Source organism: Pelecanus crispus, chromosome 8 (assembly GCF_030463565.1).
Source record: "Pelecanus crispus isolate bPelCri1 chromosome 8, bPelCri1.pri, whole genome shotgun sequence".
In the NCBI taxonomy this organism is placed as follows: domain Eukaryota; kingdom Metazoa; phylum Chordata; class Aves; order Pelecaniformes; family Pelecanidae; genus Pelecanus; species Pelecanus crispus.
Genome location: NC_134650.1, coordinates 35,016,279 through 35,032,284, shown reverse-complemented (window position 1 = coordinate 35,032,284; position 16,006 = coordinate 35,016,279).

Sequence of the window (16,006 nt, the reverse complement as noted above, 5' to 3'; positions counted from 1 at the left end):
TTTTAAGAGATTTCTTTTTTTCCCGGGATGGCCCCTCCTATCTTTGAAGTTCTTGGGTTTTAGCACCCTATCCCTCAAGCACTGGTCCACTGCCACCATCAGCAGAGAGAAGGAGTTCCAGATAGATCCAGTATCCATCTACACTGCCAATAAATCAGGTGGAGATAGGTTTATTATTCCTATTTCATGGGGAAATTGCTGATCAGCTCTGCTTGTTATCTGAGATAAAGGCAAGAGGTAAAATAGTGGAGACTGACAATCAAGACAAGGCACACATTTCCCAATAAAAGCATCTTCTAAAGAGAAGTTCCTTTAATAAGTTCATTTATTTTTTTCTTAATACTTGTTCTAACTTTTTAAAAAGGCTTTCCTGTCACTGATTTCTACAGCTTACAAAACCCAAACCAAACAAAAACCAGACAAAACCAAACCACAACCTTCCCAAACACTGTGCAACCCACAGCAACATCATTAGCAACTTCTCATTCATTCAGTGACATAAACCGGGTCAAACTTAGATGTTTTCCAAAGGACTAGCTACAGATAGTTCCTGTAAAGCACCATCATTCATGAGACTGCTCAGAGCAGCAATTTGTTACTGAAGTGGATCCACAGGGCTGTGATCCTGATACTCATGTAGCTGGGACATGGGTGTCCTGTTCCTTCCCACAGACCTACCCAACAAGAGATAACCTGGGTGGATTCAGAGCCAATTCTTCACCTTCAGGTTGCACACTGTTTTCTTTGCTTTCCAAGGACTGAGTCGATTCTCTGTATTAGATTATTCCATTTCGTGTTTTCTGCTGACATACATAGAGCACTGTCATCTCCCAAACCAGGCAGGTCAGGGATGCTGGAGGGACCAGCTCCCACTGCCAATCCCTTCCTGCCTTCCCTTGCCTTCTTGCAAGACTGTGAAATGTCTTTTCTCTCGGCTTATTTGTTATCTATCCCATAAGTTCCAGCACCTGTACCGCTTTTCCCAATTTCTATTGCTCTCTGGCATATTCTTTTCTTTGACTTTCTGTCAACACGCTTAACATCCCTGAAAGTTTCAATTTTTTAATTCTCTACCTATCAAAACTACTAAAACAAGGCTCTAGAGAATGACTGACTTTGTCATACAGGTTTGAGAGGAGAGAGGTTTGGGTTTTTTTAAATAGTATTATTACTGATTAAGCTAATGGGAGACATATCAAATATGCTTCTCATTGTAGGGGATGAAATAATTTAAACACATGATGTAATTGTCCATCCTTTTTCTGTGCAAATGAGAAACCTGTGTTCAAGCAACTCCATGTTCAGCTGTTTTTCCAGCTGGAAAGATGGAAAAAAAATCAGAATATCCATTCACTCTCTGAAGAGGAAGCAACCAGTCTTTACACAACATAAATCAGTTTATCCAGATCTAATATTTTATATTTAACATAGAAGCTGATCCAAGATCTTGGCTTCATACAGATGAAAGGCAGGCTGCTCATATATTGGTGAGCCAATTCTAGTTAACTACAAGGATTGTGTACGTGGGAACTATTTCTATATGAATAAAATTAAGAGAAATAAAAAACTGAAAAATCTGAATGCAGTCATCAGCTGAACCTTTCTTCAAATGGACACCATCCAGGTACCCAAAATGATGGAAAAGCATCATACATGCAGCTTGAAAAGTTATTGAAGTGAAGCTGCACAGTGTTCATATAACCAGAAATATCAAGGTTTCTTCCTCCAGTATCCCACTCTCATGATGCTGGCTTCTGCCATTACAGATTTTCCTTTGCCAGACACCATACTGTTCTGGGAAGTAATCTTTTTTCCCCATAAACTTTTTCTTGTCCTGGACACACAATTCTCCCCTGTCCCTGTGACTGTAATAGCAGAAAGCTGTTGATAACTGTGTACCATCCTCCCATCCCAAGCTGTACTGACCACTGATTGCTCTGGCTTAGAGAAACATAATGGGCAATTAGAAAACAGAAACTAAATAATTTGGGAGGTCATTCAGGAAACATGCGTTATTTTCTGTACAAAAACTACCACCATGCAAGTATCACAGGTCTCAGAGTGAAATCAAAGTAGTACATGCTTCTTTCTAGGTGTCATGGCTTAACCCCAACCGGCAACTAAGCACCACACAGCCACTCACCCTCCTTCCCACCCCCTGGTGGGATGGGGGAGAGAATCGGAAGGGTAGAAGTAAGAAAACTCATGGGCTGAGACAAGAACAATTTAATAATTGAAATAAAATAAAATTAATAATAATAATAATAATAATAATAATAATAATAATAATAATAATAATAATGTGGTGAAAAGAAAAACAAGAGGAACAAAACCCAGGAAAAACAAGTGATGCAACTGCTTAGCACCTGCCAACTGACGCCCAGCCCATCCCCGAGCAGCGATTGCTGCCCCCCTAGCAAACTCCCCCCAGTTTCTATACTGATCACAATGCCATATGGTATGGAATAGCCCTTTGGACAGTTTGGGTCAGCTGTCCTGGCTGTGCCCCCTCCCAGCTTCTTGTGCACCTGGCAGAGCATGGGAAGCTGAAAAGTCCTTGACTAGTATAAACACTACTTAGCAACAACTAAACCATCAGTGTGTTATCAACATTATTCTCATACTAAATCCAAAACACAGCACTACGCCTGCTACTAGGAAGAAAAATAACTCTATCCCAGCTGAAACCAGGACACTAGAGCTATTTATGCAAAAAATAACTTTGGTGATGTAAACGTAAGGTGTGACTTTGAAGAACACAGATATCCACAGCAGAAGGTGGGCACCTAATTGTCGTGATCACTCAATACTACTGAAGTTGTTATGTAGTCTAAGTGTACAAACAAATAGTACCATGACCAAATTCAAGACCAATAGCAACAAAGGACACCAGATGCCTTTGTCTCAGCCCATCTAAGAGGAACCTACTGAGCTCTGAGGTAGGACTTTGTTGTGCCTCTCTCTCAATTGACAACTTTAATGTTCGATGAAATTGTTTCACTGCAAAAACCCACTACCTTAGTACCACTAACAGAGGACCAACTTCAACCACAAAGCCTGCTAGACTGAGTACAAACAGATCAGTACCTTTGATGAGCAGGTCACCTGGATTTTCCATTTTGTTAAAAAATATCAGCAGAATTTATTTCAGAATAATTTACCAGAAGCAACCCAGGTAGGTCTGGGCTTTAGGCACACAAATGATGGAATATTTGCACCTGGCAGTGTCCTGGAAGAGACCAATGAAATGAAAGTTTCCTAAAGTTACTACAGCAATTCTTTAAGAGAACTGGGGGAAAAAACCAACACACACATGCATATATATGTGTATATATACACACACGCGCACACACACGTGTGAATAGATTGATTTGCCTTCCAACCTGATTATCCAATGATCCTATGATCCAGAGAGTCTCAAAGGCAAGATGATGATTGCTCCTTACAAAACAATATTTCAGAGTGTACCTTTTGCCTTCTCAGAGTGGCAGGAACAAGACGCTTATTCAGAGCGGTAGCAGAGATCACATATCTCCAGCAAGGAGGAGGAGCATGCCAAACCCCCTGAAAGCCATAAAAGCCCCTCGCTACCCAAACATCTGCATCATGCTGGGGTCACCAGGACCAGAAGCAAGGGATCAGCTCAGCCAGGACTGGCCTCAGAGACAGCGATGGAGCCTGTGAGCTCCTGCTCACCTGCTACAGCCCCACGGCGGGTTTCTGCAGTCCCATGCACAGAGCAAGTACCGCTGCAGGTGACTTCACCAAGTTGCTTTGCTTTATTCATGTTTACACATTCAGGTATGCCTACACATATGCTGACACAGGGCCACATATTTCTGATATTTTCATTTGTTGCAACATTGCATACATGGTAAATACACCCGCCCTGCTGCAGTAAATCATCATTTTACAATGAATATATACCTAGATTATTACTGTAATGCTGATGTATTGAACCATTAGTATAAAAAAGCAAGCAGGTGATAAAAATGATGCAAAGACTCCCATAAAGTGAGAAACAAAACCCAAACTACTGTAGCAAACATTAGCACTGAGATAAGTAAATTAGTGATTATTCTGGAGATAAATTAGTGGGTAGATAAGAGTATGTAAAGTATATGTTGCTGCTTGTGTCTTTTTCAGTTGGGAACTGTGAGCTGCACCCTCCAAAATCTATGTAGCATCAGTGCAATAATATGGATGGATATTTAAGACTAGGCTATGACCATGACTCTAAGGCAATTGCCTTCCACAGAAGTCAGCACACCAGCAAATTTCATCCTTATTAACTTTGCTGCTTTTATACATCGCACTAATTAAAAACCCTACCATAAAAGTTGCTCTCAGATACTTTGCATAGAGTAAATATGCTGTGGGAATCCAGTATAACTGCAAATTTGCCTCTAACTAGAAAACAGTCAGTGACCCTGAAGAGATCAATTTTTAGGCAGCAATACAAGGTATCCATGGAACAGAGAGATTAACTCTTCTCAGCATTTCAAGACTCCCAGTGAAATCAAATCTTCAGAGAAAATATATATCCAGAGTGGCTTTGGAATCCAGACCTAATATATGGAGAAACTTTCAAAGCAGGTCATTTATTTGACATAATTGTGCGAACATCCCTTTAAGCTGTGCAAACCAGAAAGATCATTTCAAAATATTAACTTATTTCTTGCTATCAACAACAATGCAATTAATTCCCCTCAATAAAGATTGTTTTTGCAAAAGAGCAATAAGGTGCCTCTGCAGGGGGCATCATTATCATTAAATAATCACACCCCAGGAGACGCAAGGCACTCTGCTGCACCATGTACATTTTAGCACTCCAGAGTATGATTAGTTTGTGTTAACCACACCCCAGCATAGCTAATTGGGAAAAGAGTCTATAAACTGAGGAGATTTCTGTATTTATTTTATTATATTTTTAGAACTGACATTGAAAGAGAAGTTTCTCACCAGTCCCATGGAAAAGATGGCCAGGCCTGACCCAGCCAGGCAATGTCTTCCTACAGCTGCAATCAAGGCAGAAGGAGCCCGTAACGCCAGCTTGCTGTGGTAATGCACGTTAATATCTGCATCCTCAAAAAATTAAATGTGAGTGAATCCCCATGCGTAACAAGGAGTTATGACTTTGGGATGCTATGTTTTTCTATAAAAACCAAAACAAGCCCAGCTGCCCTGCGCATATATGCAGGAAAACAGACAAACAATATTTTAATGGAATTGCTGCTTCTGATCTGCTGGGTGTTTTATGTCACTTTGGACAGTCTGCTGTGATATATGGGAAACTTTTGGAAATGGATGGATTTTTTAAAAAATACATGCTTTCAGAACATAGGTAATTGTTTTGCATGGTGCCGTAGTTGTCCTGAGGACTTGGTGGTTGGTTTTTTTCTGTTTAAAGCAGTAGTCTTTATCACAGAATGCATCCTGGAAATTAGATACTTCTATGACGACTGTACTCTAGATCTGTCTATTTTCCCTTGCTGAAAAGATCATGGAAGAAGATTATGGAAGAATCATGGTTTGTACACAGTTTGATTGTGAATAAAGAAGAAACCCTCTCATTATTTTGGAGATGACAAAATGACAGCTGCAGGCATGACTTCAAAGACAACCACATAGGCACAGGATCAGCACTGTATATCTAGAACCATGTGCGAGGGCAAAGGAGCTCAATACCTATCCCAGGATGAGTCAAGCCTCACTGCTGGAGACGTACCAGCCCTTTTCCGGGATACTACATGCCCCCCATTACTTTCTGCAGATGTAAGGGAAGGGGGGCTGCAAGGGAATGGTACCTCTTTAAAGAGATGGTGGGAACACCATGGAGATGTCCCCCTCAGGTGCTCAGGGCAGACATCCAGGACAATGCCACACAACCGGTGACAAAGAAGATGCCATAGTAACTTGAAGACTGTGAAAAAACATGACCACAAGAAGTCCTTACTACATGCAAGCCCTCCAAGGGTAAGGAATGACTGGTAGAGCTGTCCGAAGGAGACTAGTGAGCAGCATTAGCTGATGTATTATTAGCTTGGACTATCTCTATATTCAGTGCTGTCATCCATTACTTCTCATCAGTTTAAAGAAAAGACTGAAAATTTTCTGTAGGACGTATAGGCTAGATGCACCAAGTCTTACCAAAATGCCCTTGTTCCTCCTCAGCAGCCAAGAATTTCACTGGGTGCAGGGGTGTCATTAAAGCTGAACTATCGAAGCTTCTCCCATTTACTGATCAGACCAAGTTGAACAATGGCTGTTCAAGAGAATAAAACAAAAATGAGAAAGGAATTAGAGATACGGGAATTCAAATGAAGCAAACAGTACCATATGCATGAGCAAGCAATATACTTTTTGTTAACACAGGTTATTTTATAATCAATATTTAAAGTAATTTTATCAGCAAGCATAACTGATACTTCATGACTATGTATGTGTAGCAGGTAAGCTATAGTTCTATAACTATGACGGCTATCATGACTTCAGTGTAGCAAGGCACAGCCGTTTTAAAATTGAAATTGTCAGATTTTATCAGTCATCTCTTTCCACAGGATAATGTAACTTTACAATTACTTAGCTCATAAAGAACTAATTTCATTCAGCTTCCAATAAATACTTTCAAAATAGGAGTCTATGGCAAGATTTCTTGAGTGGTCGAATCGTGAACAATAATGGCCATACAGACTTTGTAGGAAAGTCTAGATAATGAGATTAATACCTGCAGGCTTCCCACACAAAGATTTAGTTTTATAAGCAATTAATAATAACCTCTTTTTTCTGTTTTTTGTGTGTTACAAAAGAAAATAAGTTATTGATTTCAACTGCAAAAATAACTATTTGCATAACATTGTTGATTGTATGTTCTACTAGCACAATCAGAATTAATTGGAGCAAAATATTTTATTATTTTTAAATGGGTAAAGATTTTATATATATTAGCATTTGTATCTGATTAGAACAGTCTGTTTACCAGCACTATTAGGAGCACAGATCAGATTACCATATTCAATCCACACTATGGTATAAAGCCTTCCTAGTGGCACCTCTGTACTGACTTGTGGGTAGACCTTTGAAAGCTTTCCTAAACTTTAAACATGATGAGTATTAGCAACTACCACTCAGCTCTTATTACATTCTAGATTTCATGTTCTTACTTAAATATTAAGAGAGAACCAACAGACATTGTGATCTATGGGAATTTTGCTACTTATTTCCATTTAATTTACCTGATAAACCCCATTCTTCCCTCCTTGTTTGTACGTGGGTGGAAGCTCACCCTACAGAAGGTCAGTCAGAGCATCTAAGTTTAGTCTACATAAATAGCTGATGGAGGAAGATCACCTGCCTTTAGGTGGTGCCTCAGCTCTCAGGAGGGAAGCAAGTCAGCTGCCTGCAAGTTAGTCAACCTGGATACGCTCTTCACCTGCAATAGGACAAAGCTGGAATTCTATAATGAAATAAAATAATTCACACTTCATCTTTCTCAATTCGGTACATTTCTATACAGATCACATTTGCTACGAAACCAAATATAAACTTTACTTTATCTTTAAATTGTGTGCATGATTATCTTAAATTACTTGTTTTGTGAGAACAGCTTTTCTATGTTTATAAGGTTTCAAATGTAAAAGTAAGGCAAGCTAGTGATACCACTTTTAAGTTGATGACCTAGTCATGCAATATACTACACTCATTTAAACATTTATATTCATACTCAGGCCCTCAGTCTGAGTAAACACCAAATCCTTTCTGGTTCCCAGACTGAAAGACTTTTTTCAGTAGCTTATTTTCTAAATGAATTAATCGTGAACCAAATGACTGACGTCGCGCTGAGCGAGAGCTTGGGTAGTGCATACGCTCATCTGACGTTTCACTCCAGCCACCAGCAACCAGACAGCACACGTGCTTTGCTGGGCCAGGTGTCCCTGAGAAATGCAAGCCATCTTCTGCTCGAAACAGCAGCAGCAGCAGATTGCTGTAGCTGGGAAATTGGGGGAATCCTGGTACATTAGATGAAGAAATTGATCACTCCATGTGCATGGTAAAAATTCACAGATTCTGAGAAAATGATGTTTTAAAAAACAAGCTGTTGCCAGGACCGGACTCTAGTCCCCTGAGGTTTGGTGCTTCACAGTTGGCAGCAAGTTCCAGCAGCAGCACTTCCAGGTTCTCTCTTCTCTACCCTGTGACTTATTTTTTCAAGGACACTAGCTACTTTACTTTTGACCCAGCCCTCCCCTGCTGAATTTGGTTGGAATTGGCTTCTTGTATTAAAAACTTCTAGGCAAGATGGGCAGGGACACAGACATGCGGTTGCATCAACCCTTGCTTTCCACAGCACGTACTCACCTTACGCTTCCCAGCTCGGTCATCATCAGAATATTTGGGTTTGTTTTTTGTCTAGCTGGGTTATGCACAAATTTTGGACTGTCAGCAGCTCAGGAGAGGGATCTCACCTGATCTGTTTTCTCATGGTTGCTTTCCCTCAACAACCACCAGCTGAAATAGATGAAATCAGAGTATTAACCAGAGAATTTCCAAATCTTCCCACAGCAAGTAACATAAAAATAAGAAAAAAGGAGTGGGACTGAGAGACAACATGTGTCTGTGTTTGGGGAGATTCATGGACATTAGGTTTTAAAGATAAGTACTATTTAGGACTATGTGGTGCCCTGGTATTTGAATGGCTCAACTTACTAATACAAAAAAAGCATTTTAAATTCAAACAACTATACCAGGATCTTGAATTTCAGCTGGTTTGAATATCTGAAAACCCCGATAGGCTGGCTAGTCATCCAACATGAATAGAAACAAAATAAAATGACATGGGACCAGTACATGCGCAGATTAACTACAGGCACAGAAAGCACGGAGGGGGAAAAAAAGCAGTAAGAAATTAAAGGAAAATTCTAAATACCTAATAAATCTGAGAATTTCATAAACATTCCACATAGAGGAAATAAACAAAATATGGCAACTAAATTATGCATTCAGAATCATATGCTTAACTGGGATACTTCACACTTGGATTTTGGTGAATGCCGCTTTTAATTCCATTGCAGATGTTCGTATTCATAACACGGACTATGCCCAAATTTAGCCAATATCAAACTGGTTTTATACATATACTACAAATATCAAATGCCTACAAAAGAGGCCAGAATTAAAAAGTAGAGAATGTAAACTGGACTGTGAAAGAGGAAAAGGAGAATAGATGAAAATCATTTTTAGAAACACCAGTTCTTGGAAAAATCACTATTAGCAAATTATCAGTTGCTTCTTCAAATAATAAGACTTTTAATCAATATGCAAAAAAAAAAAAAAGAGTCAATTGCATCTCTCATTTTTATCCTTCTTTCTTTTGCCCTCATATTTTATGTACAGTAACTCACATTTCTCAGCCCACTGTGTAGCTATGAACTGAAATCAAACATTCAGACAGTAAATGAAGCTGCAGTTTGTATTTATAATGCTCCTATAACTATGTATATATATATTATACAATCTCAATCTCTATTAAAAAAAAAGAGGTAGTTCAATAGAAAGAGATCATTTTATTAAAAAATCATGAATGCAACTGCACTCATCCAACCTTAGAAATGTTTTGATGGCTTTTCAGCACTGCAATATATTTAGATGGGAATATGTCATTAATATAAACAGCAGAATAGAAACTATTAAACTAACACAATTTAAAACTGAGCAAACCTGAGTATTTGATTAAAGTTTTTGTACATTCTATACACTTGAACAGGTAACATAGAAGCATAATATTTTTGTTGATTTTTAATTTGTTAGAAGTATTACACTTGAAAAGCTAAATTTTCAGTAGTTTGTATTTAGAAATTGGAAATCTGGTCCTGTAGGAGCTTCTTTAGTCTGATTTTCCTAGCCATATTCTGAATTTCAAGAGAAGTCTAAGACAAAAAGCAATAACGAAGCACACCGTAGGAACCATCTCCTTTGTTACAAAGCAACACTAGATGTGATGAGTTTGAGTCAGTGTACGTTTAGTAACTTTCAGTGATAAGGCAAAATCCAATTCCATATATATTTAATGGATACAAAATTTTCTAGAAGATTTGCAAATAAAACACTATGGTTACAAAGGTCATGCATTAATATGTAGTCTAGCCTTTAATGGATGTGTTTATTTTTCTAGACTGAATAATTAGCTGAGCATTTTTTTTCCCCCAGAATAACATTTCATTACACAAATGCAGGGAATTGCTTACTAAAAACAACTTAAATTATACCTCGTATGCAGTATGTGCAATAACTGTGCTCCTATCTCTAGGATATTAGGGGTAAATTTTTAAAGCAGTGCACAGAACATAATCTTGTTATTTGCTAACTGGATTTGCGTGCTTAAGACTCACACACTGCTTTGAAAAATTACCCCTTCAGAAGATTGACCTGGGCGAGGAATGGGAGTTTTAAACCTGGATTGAAACCGAAGTTGTAACCTAGCTTGGCAGCAAAGGCTGGCTTAGCAAAAGTGACTTACTGTAGTCATACTACCATTTGAATGGCCAAATTAAAGAAACTAATTCTTATTCTAATCACATCCAGTGGAATTCTGATATGCTGACACCCAAAATTATGGCTCTGTCATTAGAAAGAGAATGAGTGGGAATGTTTTGAAATTTTTTCTGTAAATTATGAAATAGACAGTGCCTAAATGACAAGATATGACATTTTTGTTTTTTGATTATACAGTTAAAAGTTTTTAGTACTAGGCTTAGTTTCAAGGGTGAATTGCATCAAAGTGGATCTAATCCAAATGAAATACCTTTAAGATTCTTACTTCTTCAACTATTAGAGATCTATCATGTCTACTGCATGAAGCCTCATTTTCATGTTAGAACAGATGGGCAAAATTGTCATTAACAGAAACTGACAACTCTAAAACTGAAATATAGATTTAGAAAGGAATCTAATAAATTAAATCAATGTTATTGCAATGAAAGCCAAAGAAATTAATAGTGATTTGTAAAGTTACCCTGTATTTTAACCTCAGTATATTTTAGTCAGTGCAATTTTAACATTCACAATACCTTTTCAGATTCATTGTTAATGTCTTACTGCGTAATACACTCTTGTCTTAATATATCATCTGCTCTTAGGAGAGTAGAGGACTTTGGGCTCTGTTCAACCAGACCAGTCTGCAAGATGCTGAGAAAGACGACAATGCCAGTTTAGTTGCATTTCCTCCTGTCTTGCAGCACAGAGGCATTGGCACTATGGTGTTTCATGCATTTCTAATCAAAATCACTTGCAGGGATGGAGTGGCTCAAAACTCACTTCAAGACTCAGTTTTTGGTAAGCTTCTTTAAAGTATGCATGTCATTTATTTTCAGCCCTCTAGCTCCAAAATAAAATATTTTCCAGCTAATATGTCTTGATAGATATGTTTTGTTTCATTACCATACCTCATATAACAGTTAAGATTCTTGATACAGCACATACAAGAATGAGGACAAGTACCTTCACATTGTCCAAGGACACTTTGTTGTGAAACTATGGAAGCTAGAAGGCAACGTATCAGATGGATATAAATTAATTACCATCATCGTAAGACTCAGCCCAAGTTGCAAGGAAAGCAGAAGCAGCACACTCAAAAGTCTTCCCAGGCTAAATGGCTGCAGACTCTACAAGCTAAGTCAGAACTGCTCTCCCCATGCTCATAAAGCTTCACAACTCCTGGTTTGGGCACCTTTCTACAAGATAACCATTTCCCGTTTGACTTTTTTTTTTCTTTTTCCCTCCCCCTCAAAAAAGAAGAGCTGTTTAGAGCTCTTTTTTCCTTGCAGACTACCAAAAATAAGCAGTTTTTATATACAGCCCCCTTTACTTTTGCATGTATAGGTAGGTAGTTGCATTTTTTTAAGTAGTGCCAATGGTTATTCATATTGCACGGCTAGAAGTAAAATAAGCAAAACATAAAGTAAACTGCACGGCTGAAAGCAAATGCCAGAAATGGGTGCCGAAACCACTCACCCATCAGCCTGATGGAGAATTCAACAGGAGAAATGAGACTTGTGTCACTGGTGGTATTAAAATGGATCTAACAAAAAGAAAAGAACAATGTGTGCTTGCTGTCTTTTTCAGTAACAGGAAGGTTTCAGAAGGGGAAGAAATGCAATATTGAGCTGAATCCTTTAAACCCAATTATCTGCCATTTTGAGCTGTATTTCAAGCCACAACATCATAAAACTGTAGCTTTGCATGTCATGTTTCAGCAACTGCTGTTCATAACGTCATGCAAGACCAATAGCGTATTTGATTGTACAGAAGTATTTATTCTATTGTCTATTTTACCCAATAAAATATTGACTCTGTGTTTTCTCCTAACTGGTTTATATCACCTCCCGGTCCTCGCTTTGTTAGCATCTCTTGACTCGCCTGCTTTTGTAAACCCGGTGGTCTTACAGCATCTTGCTTTTCACCCTCCTTTGCTAGTAGGCGAAACCCAAGAAGTTAGAAGGGGTGTGCAGATTGCAGTGTGCTGGTCAACATGGGGATGACAACAGGCAGAGAGAGCACTCTCCTCCCTTCACCCGGACTTGGATCATTGAGTCACCGGAAAGTACAATATGTCATAGTTTCTATTGAGATCCTTAAAGAATCTCAAAATATATTCATGATACTGGGTCTGGAATTTGCTTAAGGACATAGTCGTAGGATCTTGTCCAACATGACTGAACAGTCATTAGCTGACTGACAGCTCACTCACCATACACGCATGCAAAATAGGAAACAAACATCAACTGTTTTGAAAAATAAGATCTGTGGAAGAGAAAGAATCAGAAAATTATTTCCAAAGCTCAGAGACTTAATAATGAAGGCAGTGTTCAAAAGATACTTAAAGAGCATTAGAGACAGAGTAAGGGTTTAAAGCACTATTTTTAGTAATGTTCAATAAAACATGCATCTGCTATATGTTTTTGATTTTATGAGGAAGCTTTTTATTCGCAACACTGTAGCAGGTTTGTCAAACTTCAGTCTAGTACGAATCATTTGATTGAAAAGTGCAGCAGAGACACAAACAACAGGATCCCACCTCTAGAAACCTCTTTTTCTTTCACAAAAATTTCCATTTGGATTCAGAGGCTGAGGATCAAGCCAAGTAAAAATACAGCGTTCCACTGAAATTGAGATGTTTTATTAAGAGCAATCTCTTGCCAGCAATATCTGTTATTCTCCCCACATGCAGCAAACTTGCCCATACATTTTTTAAATGCAACTAACCTTTGTTTATTAAACAAATCAATCTAAAATAGAAAGTGTGATTTTAATTGCAGTTTTGCATTTAACGAGGCAGCGCAAAGATCTGGCTGGGAATTTACCAGGCACTTTCCCGGGGGCTAAACCCCTCAGACCCTGCCAGGGTCCCAAAGCTTTCCCCCCTCTCCCTGTGCTGGCAGAGCACCACACTCAGTTTTTAGGTATTCAGCACACCCTTCACCTTGACTTACTTGCTCATGCATTTGCTACCCCCTATTTACATACATTACGCCCGCCCGCGCCACGGTGCCAGCCATGGATATTTCCACAGGCTCGGCTGCCCAGCCTTTAACTCTTGTTCATCTTGGGGGCGAGCACCCTGGCTCCCGCAGCAGGTGGGGGCACCCCGAGCCCCCGTGCCGGGCACGCCCGGCGTGGCGACAGAGCCGGGAAAGGGCGTTCGATCTTTGCGTCAGGGCTCACTTCAGCACGGTGCACCACAGCGACTGCCTCCCACAAAATGTATGCAAGGCGGTGATCTATTTTACTCCGTATGATTAGTGCTAGACTAACTGTTCAAAGGGAAGCCAATGCTACTTCACTAATTTAGTCACATACAATATTAGATCTTTGAAATATGCCTTATGTACAGCCTGCATTACCTTTTACAGACAAATACAAAAACATGGTCAACATTTGCAGTAAAATTATCATAGAAATGCCATCTGAAACCTTATTTCCTTTTACAATGTGCATTTCACAAATAACTTGTATTAAAATTATGTTTTACAGGGCAGAAATAGAAAACAAATACTCCTAGTAATTTAAACAGGCATTTGCATAACATGACTAAAAACATGTTAGAAAGAGTTCTGCAGCTGGAAGAGTGAGGTAAAAATACAGATACAGTGATTTTAACACTGAATGTAAAAATGCCTTTTAGCTGTCATAATTAGTGAATTAAAGTGTACTTTCATCAAAACCATTCTAACTAAGATTACTATTATTGTTCTTACGTACTGCTTCCTGCTTGTTAAGTAGCACAATATTAGTAACAGGTAAATCACAGATCTCCAGAAAACCTCTTCACTGAAGCATCACCCAAAAATATTACCTTATTCAAGCCTTTGCCTTGCAAAAACCACTTCCTATAATGACAAATTGTTATTTACAAAGCTACACTGTTGCTCAGAGTGTTTTGAGATTAATTATGCCTTGTGTTTAAAAATTGGATTAACCCATGATGCTGGGGAGTTTGCAGGAGCACACAGAGCAGAGTGATGCCCAACCCAGCATCTTTGGGGTCCCAGGAGCGCTGCCGGCCGGGAGGCTGCTCTTGGCACACAGGGCAACACAGAGGAAGGTGTCATTCATGACTGGGATGAAATTATAAGTAATTAGGGAAATATTTGCTACAAGAATAACAGAGGAAATTGGGGCAGACGCACAGGGGCTGCAAGGGCAACCAGGAGCAAGTGCCACTGGAGGAGGGAAGGAAGAAGCTACGGTCACTCCCTGGGAGCTGAAATAAGATTATCGATGTACTTCAGAGAGGCCACATCAGATCCCAACTTAGATGAGATTGGATTAGATATTTTAAGCCTTCCAGCACAAAGGCCTTATATGGAGGACTTCTCTGACACTCTATATGAACTTGCAGTCTCATTTAAAAAAATTGTGCTATTCTCTGCAACACAGAGATTCTTAAATATTTAAAAGCCTTCTCCATTGGTTGTTCATCAGATTGATTATGATGCATATTTCAGCAGTTTTTTTTCTAAAAATGCTCATCAGAGGATCAAGAAACGAGGTGTTCTGTGTGCTCTACATTGATTCACACTATTTCATTTTAATTCCAAAATACCGAATTCAGAAAACTGCCAAGAAAACAAAGCAGGAAATGCTTGTGTTTTGCTGTATGTTGCATATGCTCTATGGTAACCAAGAACACAAAAGAAATAGATGATGCTGCATTCCTCAGCCTATCACTCACTAGCTAGCAAGCAGAGGAATAAAAACCAGTAGCACTATAACTTCCCCCAGAGTACCTGCATGTTTTTTCTTCTAACTTGATAAATAAAAAACCTCCAAGCTTCACATGCTATTTGCCTTGTTTGAGCTCTCCCATTCAAATGAGATTTAAGTATAATTTCATCACCAAAAAATAAAGCCATGCATATCTCCTGATAACTAGCCTCAAACTAGACCAGAAAGTTTTATGAACCTTTGTGAAGCTCTTGGGTTAAAAAGGTCAGTTTGCCTTTGCCTCTACCTTTGTGAGAAAACTTCAGAATCCAGCAATTTTGTTTAGTTTGTACTTTCCAGGATTGGTCAAATGTCACTTATCACCATATAAATCTGACATTCATGCACCTTTGAGGCACTGGTTTCCTCCTATGTTATTTTCCTTTCTAAACTACTTTCACAAAACATTGTACCAGTAATTGGATGAGTTTATTAGTGATATCTTGGTGACAAAGAGGAAAAGAAATGTATTCTTGACACCGTGCATTCTCAAATACAGTGTCATCAAAACCAAGCATTATCTCTCTGCCCAGAAACTGGCTTTAGGATACTGAGATCCATTTAGCTGGAATGCAACTCATTCTTCCCTAGGGCTTTCTTATCCTTCCTCCTACCCAAAGTAAACCTTTATGTGGGAAAAGCCTTCTAGGGATTTTTCACACCACCCCTCCATATTTGAAAATAGATATTATTGCACCATAATGGTCCTAATTTTGTTTTTATTCTAACTGAAGACCATGGAACA